Raw genomic sequence first — 24,252 nt, 5'->3', positions numbered from 1 at the left:
GATGTGGGGCGTCCTGCTCACCCGTGGATGAGCAAGAGACACGGAGTGCACCCCTCGCTCACCCTGCCGAGGGGCACAGGAGGACCCATGGGAGCCACAAGGACGCCGGTCCTCCCTGGAGGCCTCCGTGGCTCTGCCTGGCGGAGTGGCATGGGCACGTGGGTCCCCAGAGAGCTCCGTGCTCTGCGTGCAGCCCAGGGCGGGGCCTGTGTCCCATCCCCTGCTACCTGCAGCTCGAGGATGGTTGGAAACATTTACATGGTGCATCGTAAATTTCCAACACTGCCTTTTTTGTCTTAAATAAGCATTCAAATTTATGGATGATCATGAAAATCTCTCATCAGATGGGAGCCAGAGTTACAAAAATGATTAAGCAAGAATTCTAATGTGTAATGAAACAGCTGACCCGGCCCGAGGGATACAGCCGGTGTCACCCTGTCCATTTGCCTTCACGTCTGGCGCGTGATCTCCATTCCAACTCTGCCATCCTACCGCGAGGACCCCAGGCTTCTCCGAGAGCTCACCACCCAACCTGCTAAAGCCCCGGGGAAACAGGGCCAATGGCTGCAGACCACAGTGGCGGGTTCGGGGAGGGGCTCTACCTTCCCCCAGGCCTCAGTGCCGGCCCCTCCATGTCCACTAGCTGAGCAGTGTGTGCACTAGGGAGGCCAAGCCAGCTTCCCACAGCATAGATGGCCAAGGAAGTGAGCACCAAGGCCCAGACCTTCCCTTCCCCTCCCTTCCCCTCCCGCTGCTTCTCCTCTGTGTCCTGTTTCCACCATTCACTGAGGTGGTGAGGCCTGCACTCGGGGTCGGGTCCTGCGGGGCCTCCACCTGCCTGCACTCTCGGCCTGGGTCGGCCCTGCTCCAGGACACCTGGACAGCCACCCGGCTCTCAGCCCGGATTGATTCCCATGAAAGGAAGGAGCCAAACACCCTGCAGGCAGCTGGTGCTGTCTCCGGTCTCCTCTCCTTGGCACGCACCACGCACTGGGCACTGGCCTTCCTCCTTCCTCCCTCCCCTGTGACCTGTGGGTCCTACTCAGCCATGTCATCACCCTGCTTCTGAGAAAGTCGCATGTTCTCCAATCTGAAGGGCACTGGGTGGGCACACAGACCCACACCAGGAGCTCAGTGAGGGACTGGTGACCTCAGGAACAAATGGAAAGGGAAAACCAGATTTCCAAAGCAAGTGTAGGCAAAATTGCAGGGCGGGGTGGGGGGGTGGGAGGGATCGCTTGGCACCACATCCAGCCCCTGGCTCTGTAGGACTCTGACTTGCTCACTCCTTCAGCCTGGGCCTGGAACCCAGGGCACAGGTCCAGGGCAGCCCAGCCCTCAGGAGCACAGCTCGTCAAGTGTCAGTCTGACTTTACCCTCTACAACCATCAAAGGCAGGCTCATCAGAAGAGGGAGAGGAGGGACAGGGGAAGGAGGGCTGCCTTTGTACAGCCAGACACCAAGGTCACACACTGTTAAGAGCTACACATGAAATATCCCCCCAAAACACATGTATGGAAGACTCAGTCCCAAAGCAAAGCAGGCCCCCCCCCAAGGTGGGGCCTTCAAGATGCATTTGGAATATAGCCATTCTGACCTCATCCGTGGCTGGATGGAGTCATAGCTTAATGCGCTACTGAGAGGTGCACAAAACTCAAGGATATAGGCTCAGTTGGAAGTGGTGGGTGACTAGGGTCTGCCCTCAAAAGGCTATTTCTCTCTCCCTCCCTCTCCCTCTTCCTCTCCCCTCTTACTCCCGCTCCTCTTTCTCTTTGTCTCTGTCCCTCTCTCCTATCCCTCATCCTCTGCCTCCCTCTCATCTTCTCCATACTCCCCCTCTTCCTCTCTCCCTTTCTCCTTTTCTCCCAGTCTCTCTCTCTCCCTTCTTCCCTCTCCCTCTCTCTCCCTCTCTCCTCTCCCCTTCCAGACTGCCATGAGGTTAATAGTTTTATTCCACCACAATGCCCTGTTGCTTCTAAGCAGAGCGTCAACTTACCATGGACTGAAGCCTCTGAAGTGTGAGCCCACATCATTCTTTTTCCCCTTGAGTTGATTTCTGTCAAGTATTTTGTCAAGTGACAGAAATCTGACACATGCCAACACCCTCTGCTTCCTAGACTCTGTCTCCATTCTCAGGTCTCTGAAAATACCCAGCAGCCTAACTGGCTTTGCCTTTCAACCCCATAGCAGCCCTCTTTCCCAGAATGCACTTCCCCACAGACCCATACATAGTTATCCTTCTTCCAGGATACTCTGCCTGTAGTCCTCCCATGATGCTCTGTCTATAGTCATACAACCACACTCCTCCCATGATGCTCTGTCTATAGTCGTACCACCATACTACTCCCATGATGCTCTGTCTATAGTCATACAACCGCACTCCTCCCATGATGCTCTGCCTGTACTCATACAACCACACTCCTCCCATGATGCTCTGCCTGTAGTCATACAACCACGTTACTCCTGTGATGCCCTGCCCTGGATTGTGAAGGCTGGATAGTTCCTGAGAAGCAGGAACTAACTCTTAGGGACTTGGGGAAGCTCTGGGATGGGTGGGCCAAGAAAGATACAAGCCTAGGAAGGAGCAGGAAGCTGGACGTGCAGCTCTGGCTTGGTGGGTCTCTCACTCTGACACTGGGAGAGCTGCCTTGGGTCTCTCGGGCCTGAGGATGTGAGGCCCTCACAGGCCACCCCTGCCCTGTTCTGCCATGTCTTCCCAGTGCATGTGATAATAGATGACTCACAGAGCGTTTCCTCTGTGCTGAAAGCACTGGTGCTAGTCCAGTCCTGGTCCTGGGGCAGGGCAATGAACTTGGATAAGGAAGGCCAGAGCTCACCCAGCAGGACGTGGGGTAACATCACCTGGTCTCCACACCACCCTGCCGCTTTCTGAGGACCGCCTACTGTGTGCACACTTGCTGAGCCTGGGGTGGCCTTGTGTCTGGCCCCAGGGATGCAGAATGAAGGGGACCCTTCCCAGACCGGTGGGACAGTACACTAGATCTGACATTGACAGGGCAGGAGATTTTCTGAATGGGCTGAGGAGGAATCCAGGACAGGAAAGTATCCCTTGCTTTCCCCTGCTCCGACCTGAGCCCAGGGATCAAGTTCATAGGTGGGAAGGGGACCCCGTGGACCCACAAATCATTGTCCAAGTTAGGCTGCTCAGAAAGCAGAGACCAGAGGCGGGCAAGGGGGGAAAGGTGAGGTCTTCCTACTCTTGGAGCCCCACCAGTGCCTCTCAGCGAGAAGGGAAGGCCCTGCCGTGGGGGGGGGGGGGGACTGGCCGAAGGCTAGTGAGGGAGGACCCCGGCCAGCCCGCTCCCTGCCCACCGCCACCCGGAGGCTTGCTCGGCCCTGTGTGATGGGTGATCATCCGCCACACTTATTTTTGTCCTCTCTGTTATTCTGGGAAGCAGATTCCTAGATCAGCAATTAGAAATGTCACTTGTACTTTGGGGAAGGGGGGATAATTTGCAAAGTCTATAACTGAGAATAGTAATCAAACCCGTTGACAACTTCAATGATCCGAGGATGGTAATTAATTTTAAATTTTGATGGAATGTATAATATTTATCTATTTTTGAACTTTTTTTTTAACTGAGTAGCAACAAGCTCTGCTTTATTGCTTCCTTCTTATCTGGTTTCTATACTTAGCATTGGTTCCTGGCTTTGTTATAGATATATTTTTTCTCCATCAAAAGTTCCCTTTGGGGAAGCCAGAAGCTCCTGAAGAGTGGACTTCGGGGTCAACTCACTCAGCACCTAATTAGAGGACGAGGCACCAGCCTTTGTTCCCCTGGGCCTTGGGCTCTGCAGGGGAGAGACCCGGGACCAGCGGATGGATGAGAGGCATCAACTCACTGCCTGGGAGAGGCTGAGAGTTGCACATGCATGCACACACAAGCACAAGCACAAGCACACATGTGTACACACTTCACACACGCACACACGCTGCCGGTCTGCTGTGGCCCACCCTCGTGTTCCTCTGCCTTTCCCCCCAGCTTTCCAGCTGGTCTGAGAGCAGCAGGCTAGGCTGCAGGCTGCAGTCTCTGTCTGCGTCCTGTGTCCGCACAGCGCAGCCTCCCTCACAGGAGGGCGCATGGAGGACGGGGCTGCGGGGCTTCTGACAGTTCCACCCAGCGGAGACGCCTACAAAGGGCTGCGTCTAGGACTGATGCCTCTGACAGCAGCCCAGGGCCACAGCGGCCCATGGCCTGTGGAGGCCTTGTCCTCCGTCCCAGGCTCTGGCTCTCCCACACCCCACACTGCGGAGCCCGGTCACAGTGGAGTCTGCGGTAGAGTCTGCCCGGGGCTGCCAGGCCGTCTTCAGAAAGCAAACAAAACAATCACGTGCATGCACCCACTCACAAGGGTATGATCTTTTAACCACAACCCGCTTCGAGTGTGGTGTTTAAGCATCATAGGTTAATTCTTTTCCCATGAAAGTTTTAATTATGTCATCAACGCTTATCACCTGCTTCCCAACAGAAATTTGGGCTAGCAGACTTTCAGCTGAAAAGGAAAGGCTATTTGCCAATCACCAAGATGTGCCAGAACCTCTAGTAATGAGAACAACCTGCTTAATGTACCAGTACAGTAACGGGAACAACCTGCCACTGCACTGGTGCCTCCAGTCACGAGACCAACCTGCCCTTCTTCCTGTGCCGGGAGGATGGGGGCTCATCCAGGGAGAGACCACAGCCCCCAAACCCCGGGACAGAGGGGTCAGATTCTGCCACCGGATCTGTGGGGCTCTGTGCTCCTTCCTCCCCAAGCCCTGCTCTGACCACATGGGGGCCTGGGAGCCCTGCAGGTGGGGGCTGAAGAGGTCACCCTTCCCCAGGGGTCTCCAGGGCCAAGTGCATTGATGGGCAGGAGGCCAGAGGCAGGGAGGTGGCTGGGAGGCAGGGGGGAAGGGGGCAGGGGGCAGGGAGGCAGGGGGAAAGGGGCAAGGGGGCAGGGGGCAGGGGGGCAGGGGGCAGGGAGGCAGGGGGCAGGGAGGCAGGGGGCAGGGGGCAGGGGGGCAGGGGACAGGAGGGCAGGGAGGCAGAGGGGCAGGGAGGCAGGGGACAGGAGGGCAGGGGAGCAGGGGGCCAGGAGGCTGGGAGGCAGGGGGGAAGGGGGAGGGGGAGGGACAGGGGGGAAGGGAAAGGGGGAGGGGGGGCTGGGAGGCAGTAGGACTAGTCCTGGCTCCTTCTAACACTGAGCTTGCAGGCAGGCCCACAGCATCCTGACCGACAGGAGTCTGGGGCAGAGCAGTCCCCTTCCCCACTTTGCAAGACAGACAACTGGTCCAGGCAGACTGGGACTTCAGTGGACTGGACCCCCCTCTGAACTGGGGTCAAAGCTCCTCAGCAGCCCCCACAGAAGGCTCGGCATCAGTATTTGACGTGGACACCAACGAATGTACAGTGGTGCTGCGGCTGCTCTGGGGACCCCTGGGGACATCCAGGGAAGGCCCGAGGGAACGGGCTTCTGGGAGGCGGACGGGGGAAGATGGAGACACACAGGCACCAAGTGCGGCATTGACAGGAGTTGGGGTGCACTCCCCTGTGGTCTGACAGGTTCCTATCTGTCTGGAGGCACCTAGCTCTGCATGTCAGTGTCCCTCCCATGTTTGCAGCTGCTGGCCAAATGCAAGATGTGTCCAGGCAGAAAGGACCCGGGCCAGGGGCTGGGGGCTCACCTGGTCACCCAGAGCAGCCCTGCTCCTTCCCTGCCCGGCCTACCTGGCAGAGAGTTAGAGCAAAGCCCCTGGGCTCTGGACAGTGCAAACCAGGGCTGCTAATCACCACAGCCAGACCTCATGTTCCCACCACCGAGCAAACACATCCTAAATCCAATTGATAAGATGTAAAACATCGCCTGCTCCACCTTCTGTGCAGTCGGGTCAGAAGGAGGTGACGTTCATCGCATTACTTGGCATAAACATGATTTTAATAATTACCATCAGCCAGAACCATGCCTGCTCCCGAATAATGAGCGCTGAATCCTATTATCCTTCAGTATTAAATATCTTCCAGCTCAGCTCCTTCGGCGGGCTGGTACCACGCGCTGCCGTGGCACACACTACCCCTCCACAGCCTATCTGGTCCAAGATGCAAAAATCTCTGCTGCGTTCCCAAAATCTAATAACACAGCTTTCCATGCTCACATCCAGCCTCATCTGTGGTATAATCTGTATTTCATAATCAGCCGGATTGGCTTGAATTTGTTTCAATTTTAGGTAGTTTTCTTGTTCATTGATGATAATAATTACTCTCTACCTGAGAACCCATGTTTGTCTTATAAAAACATCTTTACCTTTGAAATGGTGAATTTATAGTTCTTATCTGCACCACCGGCACAGGAAGCTTCGAGTCCGCTCCTCCGCGGTGAGCGGCGCCCTGCATCAGATCCTGGAGAGTGCCGGAGCTCGGAGACAGCCCTCACACCCTTGCATCTTACACAAGCAGACAGTGAGGCCCAGAGAGGTTAATGGACTCACCCAAGGTTACCTGAATAATTGAAGAGCCTTTGGTAACAGATTGACCCTGCATTTCAGACACAAGCTCCCCGAGTATACGGAGCTGCTAAGTTTGATTCAGAGCCTTGCCTCGCACAGGAGGAGGAAGTGGTGGATGGGCAGGTGACAAGTCACAAAGTGTTTGTTGCCAGAGAGGCCCAGCATCCTCCTCTGTACAGAAGGAGCAGAGGTACCTCCGGGTGAGTTTCAGAAACAACAGCGTAGCCTTCCCTCCCGAGAAACTACAAGGGAGGACTATGCACTGAGACGTTCATACGTGTGTACAAGGCTCGGGAACATGCAAACATGTGCAACCACACACAAACAGGTACACATGCACAACACACACACACATACATATACACGTGGCTGTGTGCAAATGAACACACATTCAAACACAGATGTGGATGTGTGCACACACAGGAACTCGTGTGTACACACATCGGGCTGCATGCACACACTCATGCAGAGATTATTTTTTTGGCTAGTTTACCTTTGACCTCAGCTATGATGCCACTTTCACACTCATGTGTGTGATCTTAGTGGCTTTTTTTAAGGTGCTGGGTTTGAACTCAGGGCCTCGCATTTGTTAAGCAGGTGCTTGACCACTTGGGCCATACCTCCACCCCTTTTTGCTTCCCTGGGGACAGTGTCTCCAGTGTATGACCAGGCTGGCCTGGCTTCCAGTCTACCCATTGAGGGTTTCCAGGCAGCTGGTGTGTCGGGTGCACACTAGCAAAGTGATCTCAACCTGTCATGTGTGTGATCAAGTATTGCCCCAAGGAGGAGTGTTTTCACACACAGAGCAGCAGACAATGGAACAGAACAATGCAGAGCTGTACCCTGGACTGGGCCAACATCCTCCACGTGTGGCGTTGAGTCGGGAAACAGAGCTCCGTAAGCGGAGAGATCTCTTCCCTCGCCTAAAGCTCTCACACGCAAAAGGAAGCAGAGATTCTGCTTGTGGCCAGCATCCACCACTGCGTGTCCAGCCTAGATACCTGTCCTGACGGTCTCTCCTCCAGTCCCCACAAGCATCTGGGCCAGCTCCTGGGTCCATCCCACTGTCCGTCCATCCCTCTGATCCTCCCTTCCTCTGTCCTTTCGTTCTCTTCCCCTCCGCCTGTTGTCCGTCTGTCTCTCTCTCCTCCTCTCAGCTTCTCCACACTTCTGTAACTGATGAACTCTGAGGACACTGATGGCTGTCTCTGGCCCTGGCCCAGGTGAAAACAGAGACCTGAGAAAGGTCACTTAACTCCTCACTCACCAGAAGCGAGCTTCAGGGTGTCCCCTGTCGGTGGGCAGGGCCGAAGTGGGTGGGGCGGGCGGCCGCCACCCTCATGGTGCAGCACAGGTCCCGGGGTTCAGCTAATAACCGTGGATCCCAAATGAGGTCAGTCTCTGAGTACTTCGTCTGTGCTGAACACACACAAGGTTTTCTTTCTTGTCGTGACTCCCTCCACAATACGACAACTGTGGACCCAGAACTTAACACTTCCACAGGTATTAGCAGTAATCTAGAGCTGAGCTGAAGTAGACAGAAGAACCGTGTGGGTTCGGTGCCAATCCGAGGCTACTGAAGCGGGGAGGAGGAGGCCCTGCCCCAGACCATCAGGTTCTGAGCGGCAACTGCTGATGGGGGGGGGGGTAGAGGTAGCGGGGTCTCTGGCCGATGAGGAGGGGTGCTGCGTGAAGCCTGGAGCTCAGAGAGCTGGGGATTCAAGACCTGCTTTGCTTTGGTGATGAGTAAAAGATACACAGTCTGCAGAGTGAAAGATGCTAACAGAGAGAGCAGACATCCCAGCATCAGATCTGCTCTTTCCGATCCGGGACCTAACTCCCGTAGGGAGATGGCTTGCGAGGGGAGACGGGCCGTGGGAGGTCTGATGTTCTGTCTTTCTATATGTCAGGCAGTTCTACCGCAGGGTTGGCTGCAGGCTTTCTGTGTGGGGACTCCCAGATCCAGTGGGGGAGCACTGAGTCTCCACCTGACAAGGGACTCTCGGCAGCACTTGGAAGCTCAGACCCACGAGGACTCGGTTGCTGCCCTGACAGCAGAGTGAAAGCAAGCCTCAGTGCACTCTGACAAGCCGTGACCTTGGGCGCTGCTCTGCCATCCGGGAGCTGAGTAGCTTGGCAGGCCGCTGGCCATGTGCAAGCTCTGAGGAGTGGATGCTTCTAGGTCAAGTGAACAAGCCTCATTTGAATCACTCACCGCGGCCCTCCTTCAATCAGTTGGCAGACTCCCACCAGTTCCTAGACAGTGGGGGGTGGGGGTGGCTGTTCCATGCAGGGAGGGACCAACCACCCCACCAAAAATGGACCCTTTCCACGCTTACCCAAGGGACGCGTGGCCCTTTACCGGGTGACTGCACACGGGGGGACAGGAAGTAACCAGAATGTTTGGGGACTGCTGGAGGCTGGCTCCAAGCTGGTTCCAGAGAACCAAAGAGTCCCCGGGGCCTCCGGCCAGAGTCCAGATGTGCGAAGGTAGAAAGATCCACGCATGTCCCCTGCGCAGCATCTGTGGTCTGTGGAACACTGCTGTGAGGTCGCACGGCGTGGCACGTGCACTCCTCTGGCTGCGTAGCATCCGCCGGGCACACGGGTGTGCAAGGGGGCCGATGCTCTCGTTCTGTTGCTGAGCTATTGGAAGCGCTTCTCTGACTGTTCCCCCAGTGGCTGCGGATGAACCTGCTCCGGGGGGTGGGGGTGGGGTGGGGTGGTCCACGCTTGGAGATGGAGGCCTGGTTTGGGCTCCAGCAGACACTGCCCAGGGGGGATTGTGACCGAGCCACCTCCAGCAGCACGGAGGACACAGCTGCCCTGGCCCTCAGGTCCTTGGGTGAGGAAGGCTGCTGCCAGGGTAGAAGCTCGCACGGGGCAAAGCTGAGGCATGCTCCTGTGAGCAACATGTGTTCAGTCCAATTTCCCCTGTGTCCTGTGGGGTTCTTTAGCTTCATGAATCTGGATAATTCATACAGTTTGGATATGTGCTAGTGAATATCACCCCCTTAATGGTGTCCTCTGACTCATTTGATTTTGTTTCAATTTTATTTGTATCTTTAGTTTTGCAAAGGAGTTGCCACTTAACATAGCAGTTTATGAATACAATGTATCTTGACTAATGTCGCCCCGCCCCTTTCCACATTTTCACCCATCCCTCCCCTACTCACCCCTTCCCTCACTCCGTGTAATCTTGTAGGGTATGCCTGGAATTCTTGAATGAGCTCTCAGCTCTTTTTCTCTTCATTCATTGGCACTCTCTCCCTCAGCCCTACCCATCCCTTTCAAGTATCCGCTTGACTTGGATATTTCTAACTAGATGAATTCACAAGTTCTAATCTAGAAGTAACCTGAATGGCGAGAGGGGAGGGAGAGGCAGGGCCACAGACATTTGCCAGTGTGGCTCCGAGCAGAAGTCCAGTTTTGCAGTCTTACCACACAGGTGCAGGCCTCCTGCTGCTGCTCCACTCACAGCTCAGTTAACCCGAGGTTTCAGGAGCTCATCCTACAAATTCAACCAGAAGTGCCTTTATTCGGTCTTCCTAATGGCTCATGGGTGAACCAACCTATTTCCTCTCTGAGGAACAGCAGGTAGGTGGCTTAGAGGTTCTTAATTTCAGTAAAATCCAAACTGTCCCTTTCCCTTTTTGTATAAGAAATCAGCCTACATTAAGATCTCAAAGACGCACTCCTACGATTTCCTTGAGAACTTTCTTGTTTTTCCATTTAGACCAGTAATCCATCTGAAATTGATTTTTATGTAAGATAAAAAGAAGGTGTCAAGGTGATTCTTCTCCCCATTCAGATACCCAATTGGTCTCACCCTGCATAGGAAGAGTTCTTGTCTGTACTACAGTCCTGGACTTACTGTAAATCTTCCTTTTGTTTAATGACAAACTTATTCACCCAGGGCTCCACATCAAGTTTGTTTGTCTGGGCTCCTCCGGTCTGCCCAGAAGTCTCAGGCCCTCCGGGTTTCCCATGACCTTGAGGGTCTTGGGGCGTGTCTGCCAGGCACCCCAGCAGTCTGTCCTGAAGCTGGGCTGGACTACAGACTCCTTCGTGAGTAGGCTGACGCTACTGGGGCTTGGGCGTAGCAGCACAGAGGAGAAGCCCCCCTCCCCCGGCCCCTTCCTGGGGCTCACCCATGTGACGCTGTCACCTCAGCAGAGGTGAGCTGCCTCCCTGGCTCCCCGGTGAAGACACCCCCTCCCTGTGCTCCTTCTCTGGAGCCGGCCGCCACGGGCAGAGGGGAGCGTGCGGTCAGCACCGCTGAAGGCCGCAGCCGCTGCAGATCTCACTTGGAATTCTTCCCTACCAGAGCTCTGCCTCTTTTGCCCATTTGTTTATTTTTTAAGCCTTTATTTATATCCAAATAGACTCATGCATATTTATTCCTACATTGTCCTTTTTTAAAAAAAATTCAGTATTAAAGACAGACTCGTTGCTCACTTCTGACTAGGATGGAGAAAAAGGAATGAATTCAGCCAACGGAAGCTGGATAAAGCGTATGAAAACCCTGCGCTCATGATACGGACAGACAGGGAAAGACAGGGAGCCTGGACCCTCGGAAGCCAGTGAGGTGGACATAACTGTCCCAGCTCACAGCCACCGTGGAGCCATGCGGAGCCGTGATCTCTAGTCATGGAGATGAGCAGCATCAGGGAGCTCAGAACAGCTGGGGTTGGGCAGAAAGAAGTGCGTGAGATCTCTCTCTCTCTCTCTCTCTCTCTCTCTCTCTCTCTCTCTCTCTCTCTCTCTCTCTCTTTCACACACATACACACACACAAGAGGAAAGGAGAGAGAAAGAGAGCGAGAAAGAGAGAGCTGAGAGAGGGGAGGGGAGAGAGAGAACACTCTGGGGTCTCCAGAAGCCTGGGTCCTCAGCACATGGTTGGTCAGTGCATGGACAAGAGGAATCCTCCCCATGCCAGAGAACAAATGCCCCAAAGGATGAACAGAACAGCATCCACCATCCACACTTACACGTCGCCCCTTCTCACAGTCAACTGGGAAACTTCCCCTCCTGGGTAGGTCATTCTACACACCACACCCCCATAATGAGGGGAAACAAGCCTTAGTCTAAGTGTTCTATGTCCCCTAATAGGTGTCAAAAACAATTCCTGAAAGGTAAGCTCTCTCCATGCATACCAGCACACATCTCAAGAATCATCTGGAATCTTAAATGTTCAACAGAGCAAGGGAAAAGTTGCCATGTCTGCTGTCCAGCCCACAAACTCCCAAGGTTAGAAAGAGTTAGGAAGTGAAATTCCCAATGAGGAGGGGGAAACTATCAATCAACTGAAGCAACGTATGACTGACATGGAAGTAACAACTGTCAGGAAAGGACATAAAATAGTTACTCTAACTATATGCCACATGTTCACAATGCCAGTGGTGGGGCATGTTGAGTAGAGAACAGAAGTCATTTAAAAGTTCCAAATGGAATTTAAAGCTAGAGATACAACCTACCGTATAAGCGATGAAAAATGTATTATATGTGATTATTGGTAGATTAGACATTATAGAAGAGAATATTAGTGAAGTTGAAGGCAGTGGAAACTATCCAAACTAAAATAAAATTAAAAATATTAACAGATCAGCAGTGAGCTATAGAGAAAAAAATTACCATTGTGATATATGTGTAGTTGGCTTCTCTAGGGAGGCAGAAGAGAAAGAAAAACAAAAAATGGTTGAGTTGTTTGTGAACTTTATGAAGACTATACGCCTACAAATTCAGAAAGCTCAATGAACCCCCAAGATCAACAAATAAGAAAACTACAAGGTGCATTCTCATAAAATTGTTCAGAATCACTGATAAAGAAAAAAATCACAGAGCTGTCAAATAAAAAGTCATATCGTATCCAGAAGAGCAGAGATAAAGGTGACAGCAGATTCATCACAGAACCCATCCAAGCACGGAGCGCAGAGCCTCGTCTGTAAAGGAACAGCATGTCAACACCAATGTTTATATTCAGAGAAAATATCATTCAGAACTGAAGACAAAATGAAAACTTTCTCAGACACGCCAAAGTGGAAAGAATATATTGCCACTATAGAAGAAATTGGTTAAAAAAATTACGTTGAGTAATAAACAAGTTTTGCAATGTTGTGGGATGTAGCACACATGGACAAAATTGGTTGTCTTTCTGTACATTTGCAAAGGACTATTGGGAACTCAAAATTTTAAATGCAACTTACAAAAGCATCAAATATACAAATTAAGAATAACAACCCATGGGAAATACTATACACAGAAAACTATAAAAATGAGCACAAAATGTGAGGAGCCTTGCTCTGTTCTTAGGGTGAGTGACTCAACATTATAAAGATAGTTTCTACCAAAGGCTTAGTTTTCTATCCAAAGGTCAAGAGGGATATTTGTTCCTAATTCTAATTTTTATATAAGAAGAAAAGGAATCAGAATAGCTAAAACAAAACTTGAAAGTGAATAAAAGTAAAGGAACTACACCACCTGATTGTAAGACTTGAAGACTTACTCTGGGGATAGGGAGTTGTGTCAGAGTTAGAGTATCTGCTCAGTAAGCAGAGGATTCTGAGTTCAAACCCAAATACCACCAACAATTGGAAACAAATGACAAAAAATGTACTTTCCCGGTGCTTACATAGTATTGTATTTGAAAAAATCATATTTAAATAGATTCGTGGAACAGGATGAGGTCCAGAATCACACACATGCTGTGTGTCCTTTTACTGATTTGATGTCAAAAGTGTGAAGAAGATAGATGCATTGGAGGGCATTTACTCAATGCCACAAAGTGCAAAACTTTGTCATTGCACCCTAAAAAGTCATAAACCATGGCAAAATACAAGCAACAGAAAGGAAATTCTGTTTGCCTGTTAGTATCTATGAAAAGCAATGGATCACCTTAATTTACAGTAAGCTCATGTAAGTCAAAAGGGAAAACTGAACTGCCCACAGGAACGCCAGGCACCCGTGTCTGACGGGGTGGTTTCCAAAAATAAGAAAAACAAACATCCACAGTACACAGGAAAAAGCACTCGCTCTTACTCATGACCAAAAGAATACAAAATAAAAGGGGGAGCAAACGTGAAGCTCTGTCTCTTCACCCATTAGCCTGCTGGCCAGTCAGGGGAGGGGAGGGCCGGGCAGGGAGGAGCAGTGGTCACCGGAGAATCTACATGAAAAGCATCCTGAGTAGCCACCGCTGGCTGAAAGAAGGTCCTTGGTAGAACCAGTGTCACAGCAGATGTTGCTTTTATTTATATTTAAATAAGCAATCTAGTCATTTTTAAGTAGTTATGCTAAGGAGTTTCAATTCAGCATGTCAGTTTGAGAGTACAATGCGTCTTGATTAACGCCACCCCTCCCATCTTTCTCCCTAATCCCTCCCAACCCCAGCCAGCCCCTCAAGTTGCCTCTTCACATTTTCCAACTTCAGTAAGGTGTTTCTGAAATTCGCTAAGCTGGCACGAGCTCATTTCCACATCCATGGCTGGGCTGGACTCGGGGGGCTTTCCCTCCGGCTGTCTTCCACTTTGCTGCTCTTCTCTGTGACTCCACTCTGGCAGCCCGAGGTGCCGGGGGGCTGGTTACCAATTTACAGCACTTCATCTGTCTTTTTCATTGCTTTTGAATCATTTCTACATGCAATTTTACCTTCAATTACCTCTTTAACCACTTCAACCTACTTATTTTGAAGCCTCTGTCTGTACATAAAGACATGAACAATTTTCAGGTAGAGTCAATTTATGTTCCAAAAGATTATTTCATTGGCTGTATTTCTTAGATTTACCTTTGCGTACGCTTTTCTTGGTTTTGATTTCCAGGACAAATTGGAATGTAGAAGTTTGGAGATAACTTCTCCTCATTTCTGAGACTGGCTCTCTCTCTCTCTCTCTCTCTCTCTCTCTCTCTCTCTCTCTCTCTCTCTCTCTCTCTCTCTCTCTCTTTCTCTCTCTCTTCCTTTCTCTCTCTCTGTATTCCTCCTTCCCCTCCGCTCTTTTGATCTCTTTCTTTTTCTTCCTCTTCCTCTCACTTTCTCCCTCCCTGTCTCCTGACTCCCTCCCTCCCCGCACTCTCACTTTCTTATGCTCCCTCCCTTTCCTCTCTCTCATTCTCTTTCTTCCTGTCTCTCACTTTCTCTCTCCCTCTCTCCTGTCTCCCTCCCTCCCCTCTTTCCCTCTCCCTCAGTTCCTCTCCCCCTCCCTCCTCTCTCTGGCTCTCTCTTGCCCCTCGCCCCCCCACCCCCACCTCTGTGTAATGACAGAGCCTCTCCTCCACTCTTGGCACAGTCTGGATCCATAGCATATACAGAGCCATGCCACCTCCCAGAGCTGCTGGGAGGGTCCCAGGCCACCCGTGAGGCCTGTCCCACAAGGTCTGTCTCCTCTGGTCTCCCAGGCCAGCCGGCCCTGGGCAGACAATGAGTCCTCTCTGCTGAAGACAGGAAACACCTCTCTCTGTCTGACAGGCCTGGCCACCACCACTGGGCAGGAAGGAGTCTCTCCATCTTCCTGGCCCGGCCTCTGGACTCAGAGCCCCTGCCTGAGTCCTCTGTGGCCCTGGGCACCCAGGCACTGCGTCCTGCCTGTGGGGACCAAGATGTCAGACCCCTCTGTTCCCACGTGTTCCTCCTCTCCAGGAGCAGAGGACAAGGGATCAGCCCTGCCGGCTCCCTTCCCCAGCCGGGTGGGAAACTCTTGTAATTGCTTTGAACTCTGAGGGGTTTAAATAATAAATACTTTTTTTTTGTCTTGTGAAACCTTGTAATTGGTTTTAACTGATAGGATTTTAAATAATAAATTCTTTTTGTCTCCGGTTCAGAACTTCCAAACAAAAACAGATTAGAGAGATTACAGAGCAAAATGAAGTATGCTCATTTTTTTTTTGTTCGAGCAACTAGAAAAGAATAATACAAAATTAATGTGTAAGGTATTTAGAATCGGGGCAAATGTATCTTTGATTTTAATTTTGACTAAAGTTACAATAATCAGGAGCATATAATTGTTTGGTGGATTGAAGAGAAAAAAAAATGAAGTAATCATGTTTAATGATTAGGTGATTTTTTTTTTTCCTCTGAAAAAGTAGGTCATGTTCACTGGCAATGGGGACACTAATGAAAGAATCCTAGCAGCTATAAGGAAAAGTAAGCAAATAAGCAAATAACTAGAGGAAAACACATTGCGGCTATAAGGAAAAGTAAGCAAATAAGCAAATAACTAGAGGAAAACACATTGCGGGAGGGCACGTCGGGAATGGAACAGGAAGTGAAGCACAGGCTTGGTGAGGAAGGGGGAGGGACTTCAGGAATGGAACAGGAAGTGAAACACAGGCTTGGTGAGGAAGTGGGGGGGACTTCATGAATGGAACAGGAAGCACAGGCGTGGTGAGGAAGGGCAGGAGGGGTTGGGTGTTTGCTTCTGGACAACACATCTGGGTACAGCCTTCAGGCCCGCAGGGGCAAGGGCCAGGGTGAGCTCGGCAGTCTCCCCAGAGACGGACAGCAAGAGCCACAGCACGGCCGTAGGATGGGCCGACCAGGCCCCTGGGGCGAGGCCCGCCCAGCCCGCATCCTCTGGGGTGGACGGCAGGCAGGCCAAGAGTCAAGATTTAAGAACAAAATGAGGCAAAACAAAACTGGCTCTCTTGGGACAATGACCATGCAGGCCTCGGCTCCGGCCACAGCACAGGGCAGTAGCCTCCTGAGCGCGTTGGGACAGATGACCCCAGGTAGGCCCAGCACCTCCAAGCTAGTCAGACAAAGACGACCCCGGCCTGGCTGTCTGCCTTGTGCAGACCGCAGGGCCCCCAGTGTGCCGACTGACCCCCCGTGGCTTTCTTTTCTATTCTTTTCTTTTTAAAATGCCTTTTTAAATTGTTATCGTAAAGGTGATATGCAGAGAGGTTACCCTTACGTAAGCCAGAACAGTCGTTTCTTTTTGGGCAGTGTCACCCCTTCCCTTGCTCTCTCCCAGTTTCTCCGTCCTGTCCCCACCCACAAGTTGTGTAGTTCATTTTCCACCTAGTGTCCAGTGAGCACCACGGCTGCAGCTGTTCACCCCTTTGTCCCACTTCTATACCCCCTTACTTTCCCAAAGTCAGGAAGACAAACAAGACAAAAGGAAAAGAGAACAAAAACAGCAACAAAGAAAAAAAAACAACAACCTTGCCTCCATTTCCTGGAGCTGATGTCAATCATCAGCTCCAGGGTGTGGGGGTGCTGGGCCCCTTATACTGGCACTCGGCTTCTCAGGCTGCTTCCCAATGGGCCATGATGTGAGGTCCTGGAGCTGGTGGGTGGGACATCTGTTCTCTCCAGTTCCAAATTTCATTCGGGCCACCTCATCCGTCCATCCTGGAGAGGAAGGAAGGGGCCTGCCTGCCACACTGCTCTGCTCTGGGAGGGATGCCGGCTGCCCAGCACCCCCTCCGGGTGCCCCTGTGGATGACCAGCTGGTCCAGACTCCAGTTCAACGTCTCCACCTCCCTCCACAAACCTCCTGTGCTGTTTTAAGTCACAGTTCCAACAACGCAGCACGCGGTCCCCAACGTCCTCTTCTACTGCTGGTTTACCTCAAAACAGCTCTTACCTTTAAAAAAAATAATATTTTATGTTGAGGGCACACTCATATGATGATGAGGCTCGAATTCTGAACTGACAGCAGGGTTGTTTATCAACAGAGTCCTTAACTCCACGGCCAGGGGTCTGTGATGAGGGGCCCCCCAGGGAGGGCTCCCCAGTGGGGGCTGAACGGCGAGGGCCTCCCGGCTGGTAAGTATTCAGTGGTGGAACACGCTGGCTTTAGAACCCAGCAGGTCCCAACTGCAGGGGCCTGATGAGTTCCAGGGCCTCAGCCCTGTGTGGCAGCAGGCCCCGGATGCCAGCGGCTGCCTGCACAGGCTTGGACTTCTCTCGGCACACCCTGCCTCCTGTAGGGGTGTTTCCAAGTTACCAACCTCCAGCGAGCCCTCGGATCTGGGTAGTAAACCTGTGCTGCCAAGGACCAGCCCAGACTGGGCAAGAGCAGAGCCTAGAGAGGTGAGGTGTTGAGTTTCCATGGCTTGCACTGGCCACCATTCTGTCTGACCACACATCCCCCGCCACAGAGGGAGCATGGGGTCCCAGAGGGAGCATGGGGTTGCAGAGGACAAGGGAGGACCCATCACAGCCACAGCAAAGAAAATCCCCAGGCGAGCCCATCCTGAGTGTGCAAGTCTGGTAAGGAGCCTCTATCTCTTTCCCAGCCACAGCCTGGAAACAAAGATGGAAACTTTTCATTGAATGAGACACCCCCAAATTACCCCCACATCCTAACCCAGAGCCTGCCTTGGGACCTGATTTGCAAAAGCAGCCTTCACACACACCGTTAAGCTTACCCTAGATGATGCAGTCATGCCCTAATTCAACACAGACAGAGAGAGGCCACTGGGCATGTGAATCAGACAGGAGTTATGAGACCACAAGCCAAGGACACTGGAGCCGGGAGCGGTCGGAGGTCTGGGCCTCCACACAGATCTCAAGCAAGCTTTTTTCTTGTGAGTGCTTTTTTATGCTGGACTCAGGGTCTCTGCAGGCCTGGGGAGGTCAGGCAGGAAGAAGAGGTATGTGACCTCTCAGGCCCCAGGGATGACGGAAGCCTGCCGGGCTTGTGAGCAGCTCACACAGCGTGCCTTAAGATGCCAGAACTCTGAGCTACCAGCCAGGGGCAGCTCAGGCAATCCCTTTCTGGGATGAGGGTGGTCAAGCGTTTAGATGGGGCCGTGTTAATGTCCCCTCCAGTGCCCTGAGGAAGTTGAGGACTTTGTCCCTATTCTCTAGGGAAATGGGTTTTGTGTAGAAGTCCCTACAATTGACTCACAACAGAAAATTAATGACCATTCATAAATTCCTTTATACACGAGAGGAAAAGATGCAAACAGTGATTTAGTGAAGTATTTTGCTCTCCACACTGTCTCCACCATAACAAAAGGGCGTTCCTTAGTATTCAGAAGCAGTTGGACTGAGAAGAGAAGGTTCTGTAAATGGCCATTAGCATCTTAATTACATGATAACTCAAAAGACAGCGCCACGGAGAAAGCTTCACCCACAAACTCCTGGGCCTCCAATGCTGGAAGGGAAATAGCCGGGGGGGGGTGTGGCCTGCCTGGGGCAGGAAGGCTGGGTCTCCCGGGAGTGGGCACAGGGCATCTGCCCGGCGAACGTGGTCTCCGGCACGCTGCCTACCTCCGGAGCGGCCACTAGCTGTGGGGGGAGTCTGCCACATGAAGGGCAGGAATGTCACTGCGGCTGCTCAGAGGCCAGTTCCATCCCCAAGGGACCCCGGCTGGGAGGGCCGGGGCTGCCTGGAGCTGGCTGTCCGCAGCTTCCCAGAGCCTCCGGGCACAGTGTGTCCACGTGCCTGCAGGTGCAAGCCCGGCTGTGCGGTGCAGAGCGCCTCCACTCTGCCCTGCCACCCTCCCCTCCATCCCAGCCCTGCGGGGTACGTGGGCTTCTCCTGGCTCTGGTCATCGCCCCCGGCACCTTGCCACCACCTCCCCATACCTGTCATGAACACCCCAAACCCTCACTAGGGCCACAGCCTGTACCTGTCACGAACACCCCAAACCCTCACTAGGGTCCCCTCCAGGGCTTGTCCAGGGCTCGGAGGACTTCTGGGATGGGAACTGAGTGCCTGTGCCATCCTACCTCTCTCTGATCGTGAGCCACAGTTGCAGGCTGAGGCCTGGCCCAGCCTTTCTCGGGCCCCACTGGTAATTCTTGTAAGGTTTTAGGCGGGGAAAAAACACACAGGAGGAGGTAGAGGTGAGGAAAGAAACGTTTATTGGGGTACACTCCCAGGCCAAGTCCCTGTTCGGGATCAGAGAGGTCTCACTGAGTGTTGTTGTACCAGAGCTTTTATAGGTGGGGTAAAAGCAGCACTTGTGGTGAGCGGGGGACTTGTGGCACGTAGCTTGTTTTGCCAGCTTGAGCGGTCTTAGGCCAGTCACTCGAAGAATGGTTGACTCTGATGGTGTTTTGGATGGGGTCGTGGTCTTTCTCGGAGCAGCCTGCTTTCCTCTCTCAGCCTGACATTTTTCCCAGCTGCCTACTTCCTCCAGTGACCTGACAACGATGGGTCCAGATACCTGCCTGAGCCACCGTGTCCCATGAGGACCACCCTCAGCTCAGGGACAGTGCTTGTCTGTCTGTCCACACTCGTTGCCACCCAAGCTGAGCTCAACTCCTACCTCAGGGCTCGCTCTTCTCAGGAGGGGCCATGCTCCGGCTCTGTGTATCTCTCCAAACCTCTGGCACCCTGGGACCTGTGGGCGCCACCCCTCTGTCCCACAGCCAGTTTGTCCTGCCCTGGGCTCTTCCCTTGGTGGAGCGTGACTACACAGGACGCTGGCTGAGCCTGGTGACACCCACACTGCCCCATGAACATGTCCCCAGCCCGGAGAGCTCCCTGGTGCAGGCCAGCGCTGTGCCACGGCTCCCTGAGCTTCAGCAAGGGGACAGCTGCACCCCATTCTACTGGACTTGTTGGTAAGTAAAAAGATTACCTGTCTTGTAGGCTAATTTCTTGTGATGAAAGAAGTAAAGGAGTTCTGCTCCCAAAAATAATGCAACACCAGTGATGAAGTGCACCTCCCACCTGAAACAACTGAATAGTGGCTGTCTGTGTCTATGAGGAAATTGTCTGCAAGGACTGGGTACTGGGGCAGTGAGGACAGCAGTGCCTGGGGATGGGAGGAGCCTGGGAATGCCAGTGTCCCCCCTAGAAAGAGCTGAAGGACAGGAGGAGGAGAACAGGGGCCACCCACTGGATTCTGGTTGAACTGAAGTGAGCCCAGCATCAGGGACTCTCAGGCGCACCTGGTAACCTGCTCAGGCAGGGAAGTTCACAAGACTCAACCTCAACCACTGTCTGCCTGCAGTGGAGCATGCCTGTGATCCAAGCTCCCTGTGATCCAGGCTTCCTGAGTCTACTCTCTAGAGTGAGGCCACACCCCCAATTGTCACAATAACAGAGGTTGTGGGTGTAGCTCAAAGAGTGCAGCACCTGTCTAGAAAGCACGAGGCTCAGTCATGTTCAATTAACGCACCATCCCAAAAAATGTTATATATGATAAACCTCATACAATTTTACTTGTCCGTAAAAAAATTTCAAAAAGGAAGACAAAGAGAAAACTCTTAAAAGTAGCTAGAGACAAAGGGCAGTTACTTAGAGAGGAGTGGCTGTAAGAAGGATGGCAGATTTCTTGCTGAAAGCAATGCCGGAAAACAGAGTGTGGAGCAGTCCTTGCAAAGTGCCGAAGCAGACTGCATATCTCAAGGAGAGCTCCGGGCCTAGCAGGGACATCTTTCAGAAATGGAGGCAAGAGACATCATTGCTGGGATATTCAAGGGACGAAAGAATTCACCAGCAGAGCAGCTTTTTGAGAAACATTAAGAAGTAGTCCTTTGAGCAGCAGGAAAACTGCAAATTGGATGCTCTCAAAGGAGTAAGAATTCTCCAAACAGTTAACATATAATTGCTTATACTTACAGTATAAGAAAGTGGTATATTAATATAACTTTAAATGGCATGAAGGTATGTGTAAGACAACACTCACATAATAAAACAAAGAGCTGTAGCTAATAAACTATCAAAAATTCCATAAAACTGACCCATAAAAATATTCAGTTAATTCATAGGAAACCACACAAAGTGGGTTATATTGTTCAACAATTTTTGTATGGTGATGGACTGAAATTTACTCATACAAATAACACATTAACTATAAATTGTTTAAATAACTCCCCAAACCAGCATTTCTATTAGGAAAAGTGACTCAATGTATTACTCCAACCACACTTAAAAAAATAAGGCCATGAAGGCATGGCTCTAGTGGTATAATACTTGCACAATAAGCCCAAGGCCCTAAGCTCAATTATAGTACAATGAAAAAGAATAATACAAATGTGTTAAAATAGTCAAAAAAGAAAAACATACTGTACTAATGGAGTGAAGATATTAAAGAAACAGATTTCACAGCCAACTATGAAGGATAAATGGGTAATTTTATACGGACAGTAGGGTCTCTTCAACAAAGGCAGGAAAATTACAAGCATTCACATATTAACAGAACTTCAAAATATTTGAAGCAAAAGCTGATACTGTCATAGGAAAAAAAATAGACAAATCCAAAGTTATAGTCAAGACTTTCCAGTCAACGATTGACAGAACAAATAGATGGAAAGTGAGTGAGAACACTGTCAACCACGATGTGATAGAAACTTAAATGCCCCCCACCCCGCTCCACCCCAACACACACACACACACACACACAGCAGTGTTCATACTCTTTCCACATGAGCAGGAGTCTGGATGCAGGGGTCACAATCTGAGCATAAAACATCTCTGATTATTGTGAAAGTCCCAAGTCATGAGACGTATATTTGTTGCTAACATAGAATAAACATAGAAGTCAAGAAAGAGAAAGTGACTTCTAATACTTAGAGCTAAATAACACGTGTCTAAATAACTCCTCAGTAAGAACAAAGCAGAAAGGAAATTAAAAGTATTTCAGATATAATATAAAGCTGTAATGGGTGGAACAATGTGATGATTCTCTCAGGAGATGCCAGAAAAAGACTTGGAAAATTCTGCATCTATTTCTGAATTTTCTTAATCCCCTCTGAAAAAGAGGCATGAAGGGAACTCCCTCTACCTGAAATGTCAGCTGTGCAAAAACTACAGTTGACGTCACACAAAGGCCAAATGCTCTCTTCTGAAGTATTTTGATTGTAGTAGACTTTTTAAAAATTTTCCTTCTCTCTCTTTTCCTTCCTTCCTTCTCTTTCTTTCTTTCTTTTTTCCTTCCCTCCATCCCTCCCTTCCTTCCTTCTTTTCTTTTTCTTTATTTCTTTCCCCCTTCCTTCCTTCCTTTTTTCCCTTAAGACTTCCATCCTTCCTTCTTTCCCTTAAGACTTCTTTCCATCCTTCCTTCTTTCCAGTCTTTCTTCCTTTCTTTTGTTTCCTCTTTCTTCTTTCTTTTTAAATTATTTTAAGTAATTGAATAAAGGGATTTCTATTTGACATGTCTGTTTATGAGTACATTAAAACTTGATCAGTGTCATCCCTTTCATCTTTCTCCTTTTTCTCTCCCAATCCCACCCATCCCAGCAAGTTACCTGTAGAAGACTTAAACTTAACCATATAAATAATCACACTAAATGTAAATGGCCTAAATAACTCACCAAAAGGTATTTAAAAAATGAAAGATGACTTGCTTCTTCAAAATCCACCTCAAAGGATACAAACCTGTCCTTATGACAAATGTATTACCGTTTCTGTTCTGCTTGCCTGCAGGTAGCACTGTGTCGATGGCTATGGCCAATGCAATACAACAAGAAAAAGAAATGAAATAACTCTTCCTTAGGCTAGTAAGGAAGATGTGAAGCTGTCTTTATTTAGAAATATTAGGAAAGGTTGTTTATGTAGAAAATTTGATATAATCAACACAGTAAGTACTATATCTACTATTGAGATGATCAAGGTTACAGGATTCAATATCCATTCAAAATTTCGAAGGACTCGGAAACAATGAGGGCATCAGAATCTATCCCCAAGTAAGAAGGGATAAAGGAAGAAGCCTGAAACCAGATTGTCAGATAAGAGAGGCCACGGACTTTCTCTAATGCATGCTGGGAACAGGGCCAATGGGTGTTATCTAGAGGAGAAGCTGCCTCCGGCCCACCACTAACTCACTGGAATCTGGACGGACAAAGACAGAACAAACTAAAAAGTGTATCATGGCTTCTGTTATTTAACCTGCCAAGCCCCTTTCCCTGTGACAGGCAGTGAGGAGCAAAGAATTCTGAGAGACAAGGGCTGCTTGCCCAGAGAGACAAGGTCTGCTTGCCCAGCTGCCACTCTGGGCCTTCAGCAAAGGAAGGAGCAGTGTGGAGAAGACAAGTTGCTGTTGGAAAGACCAGCAGTGATGTATCCCATGCATTCCCTCTGCGTGTTTTCTCCAGTCTCTGGGTGCCCGCAGCACAAGCCTAGCACGCTGGCAGCAGGGAACTCAGAGCCAAATGGAGTCCTGTTTGGCTTTCCTGTTCCCATACCAGGACAAGCTAGAACAAGGATACAAATTACCTAAAATAATTACAACAATACATTTGAAATACGTGAGAAGATACGGCAAAAATGATAAAATGGTAAAGATCAGTAATCAGAAAACAATAAACTATTTTTGAAATAAATGAGAGGGGGAAATGAATACATGGAGATGGATGATGCCCAAGTGAAAAGCCGCAAGGCTGCTAAGGCGCCATTGTTCCAGAAAGCGAGTTATACATCCAATATTCTTAAATTAAACCAATTCTCTCCCATGAGAGAACCTAGCAGCAGGATTTTTTATTTATACGAGTTGACAAACTGATTCTTAACTAAGTATGGAAATGGAAATAACCAAGAAAGAACAACAAAAAAATAATTTCCAAACTATACACTATGAGGATCATTTGCGAAAAATTAGAGAACTATGTGAAAGGCACAAAATGAGGGACCAAAGCCCTGAATTCTGACAACTCATTTTTGACAAAAGTGCAGAAACAATTCTATGGAGGAAGCATAATCTTTCAAACAAATAATGTTGAAATGATTGAGAATCCATAATAAAAAAAAAACCAACAACTAAACTTGAACTTACAACTCACAACATTACAAAAATTTTAACTCAAATAAGTCCTAGGCCTAACCATGAAGCCTTGACCTATGAAACT

This window comes from Dipodomys merriami, unplaced genomic scaffold, assembly GCF_024711535.1.
Source record: "Dipodomys merriami isolate MVZ:Mamm:240054 unplaced genomic scaffold, mDipMer1.0.p SCAF_55, whole genome shotgun sequence".
Classification (NCBI taxonomy): Eukaryota; Metazoa; Chordata; class Mammalia; order Rodentia; family Heteromyidae; genus Dipodomys; species Dipodomys merriami.
Note: the sequence above shows the minus strand (reverse complement) of the source record.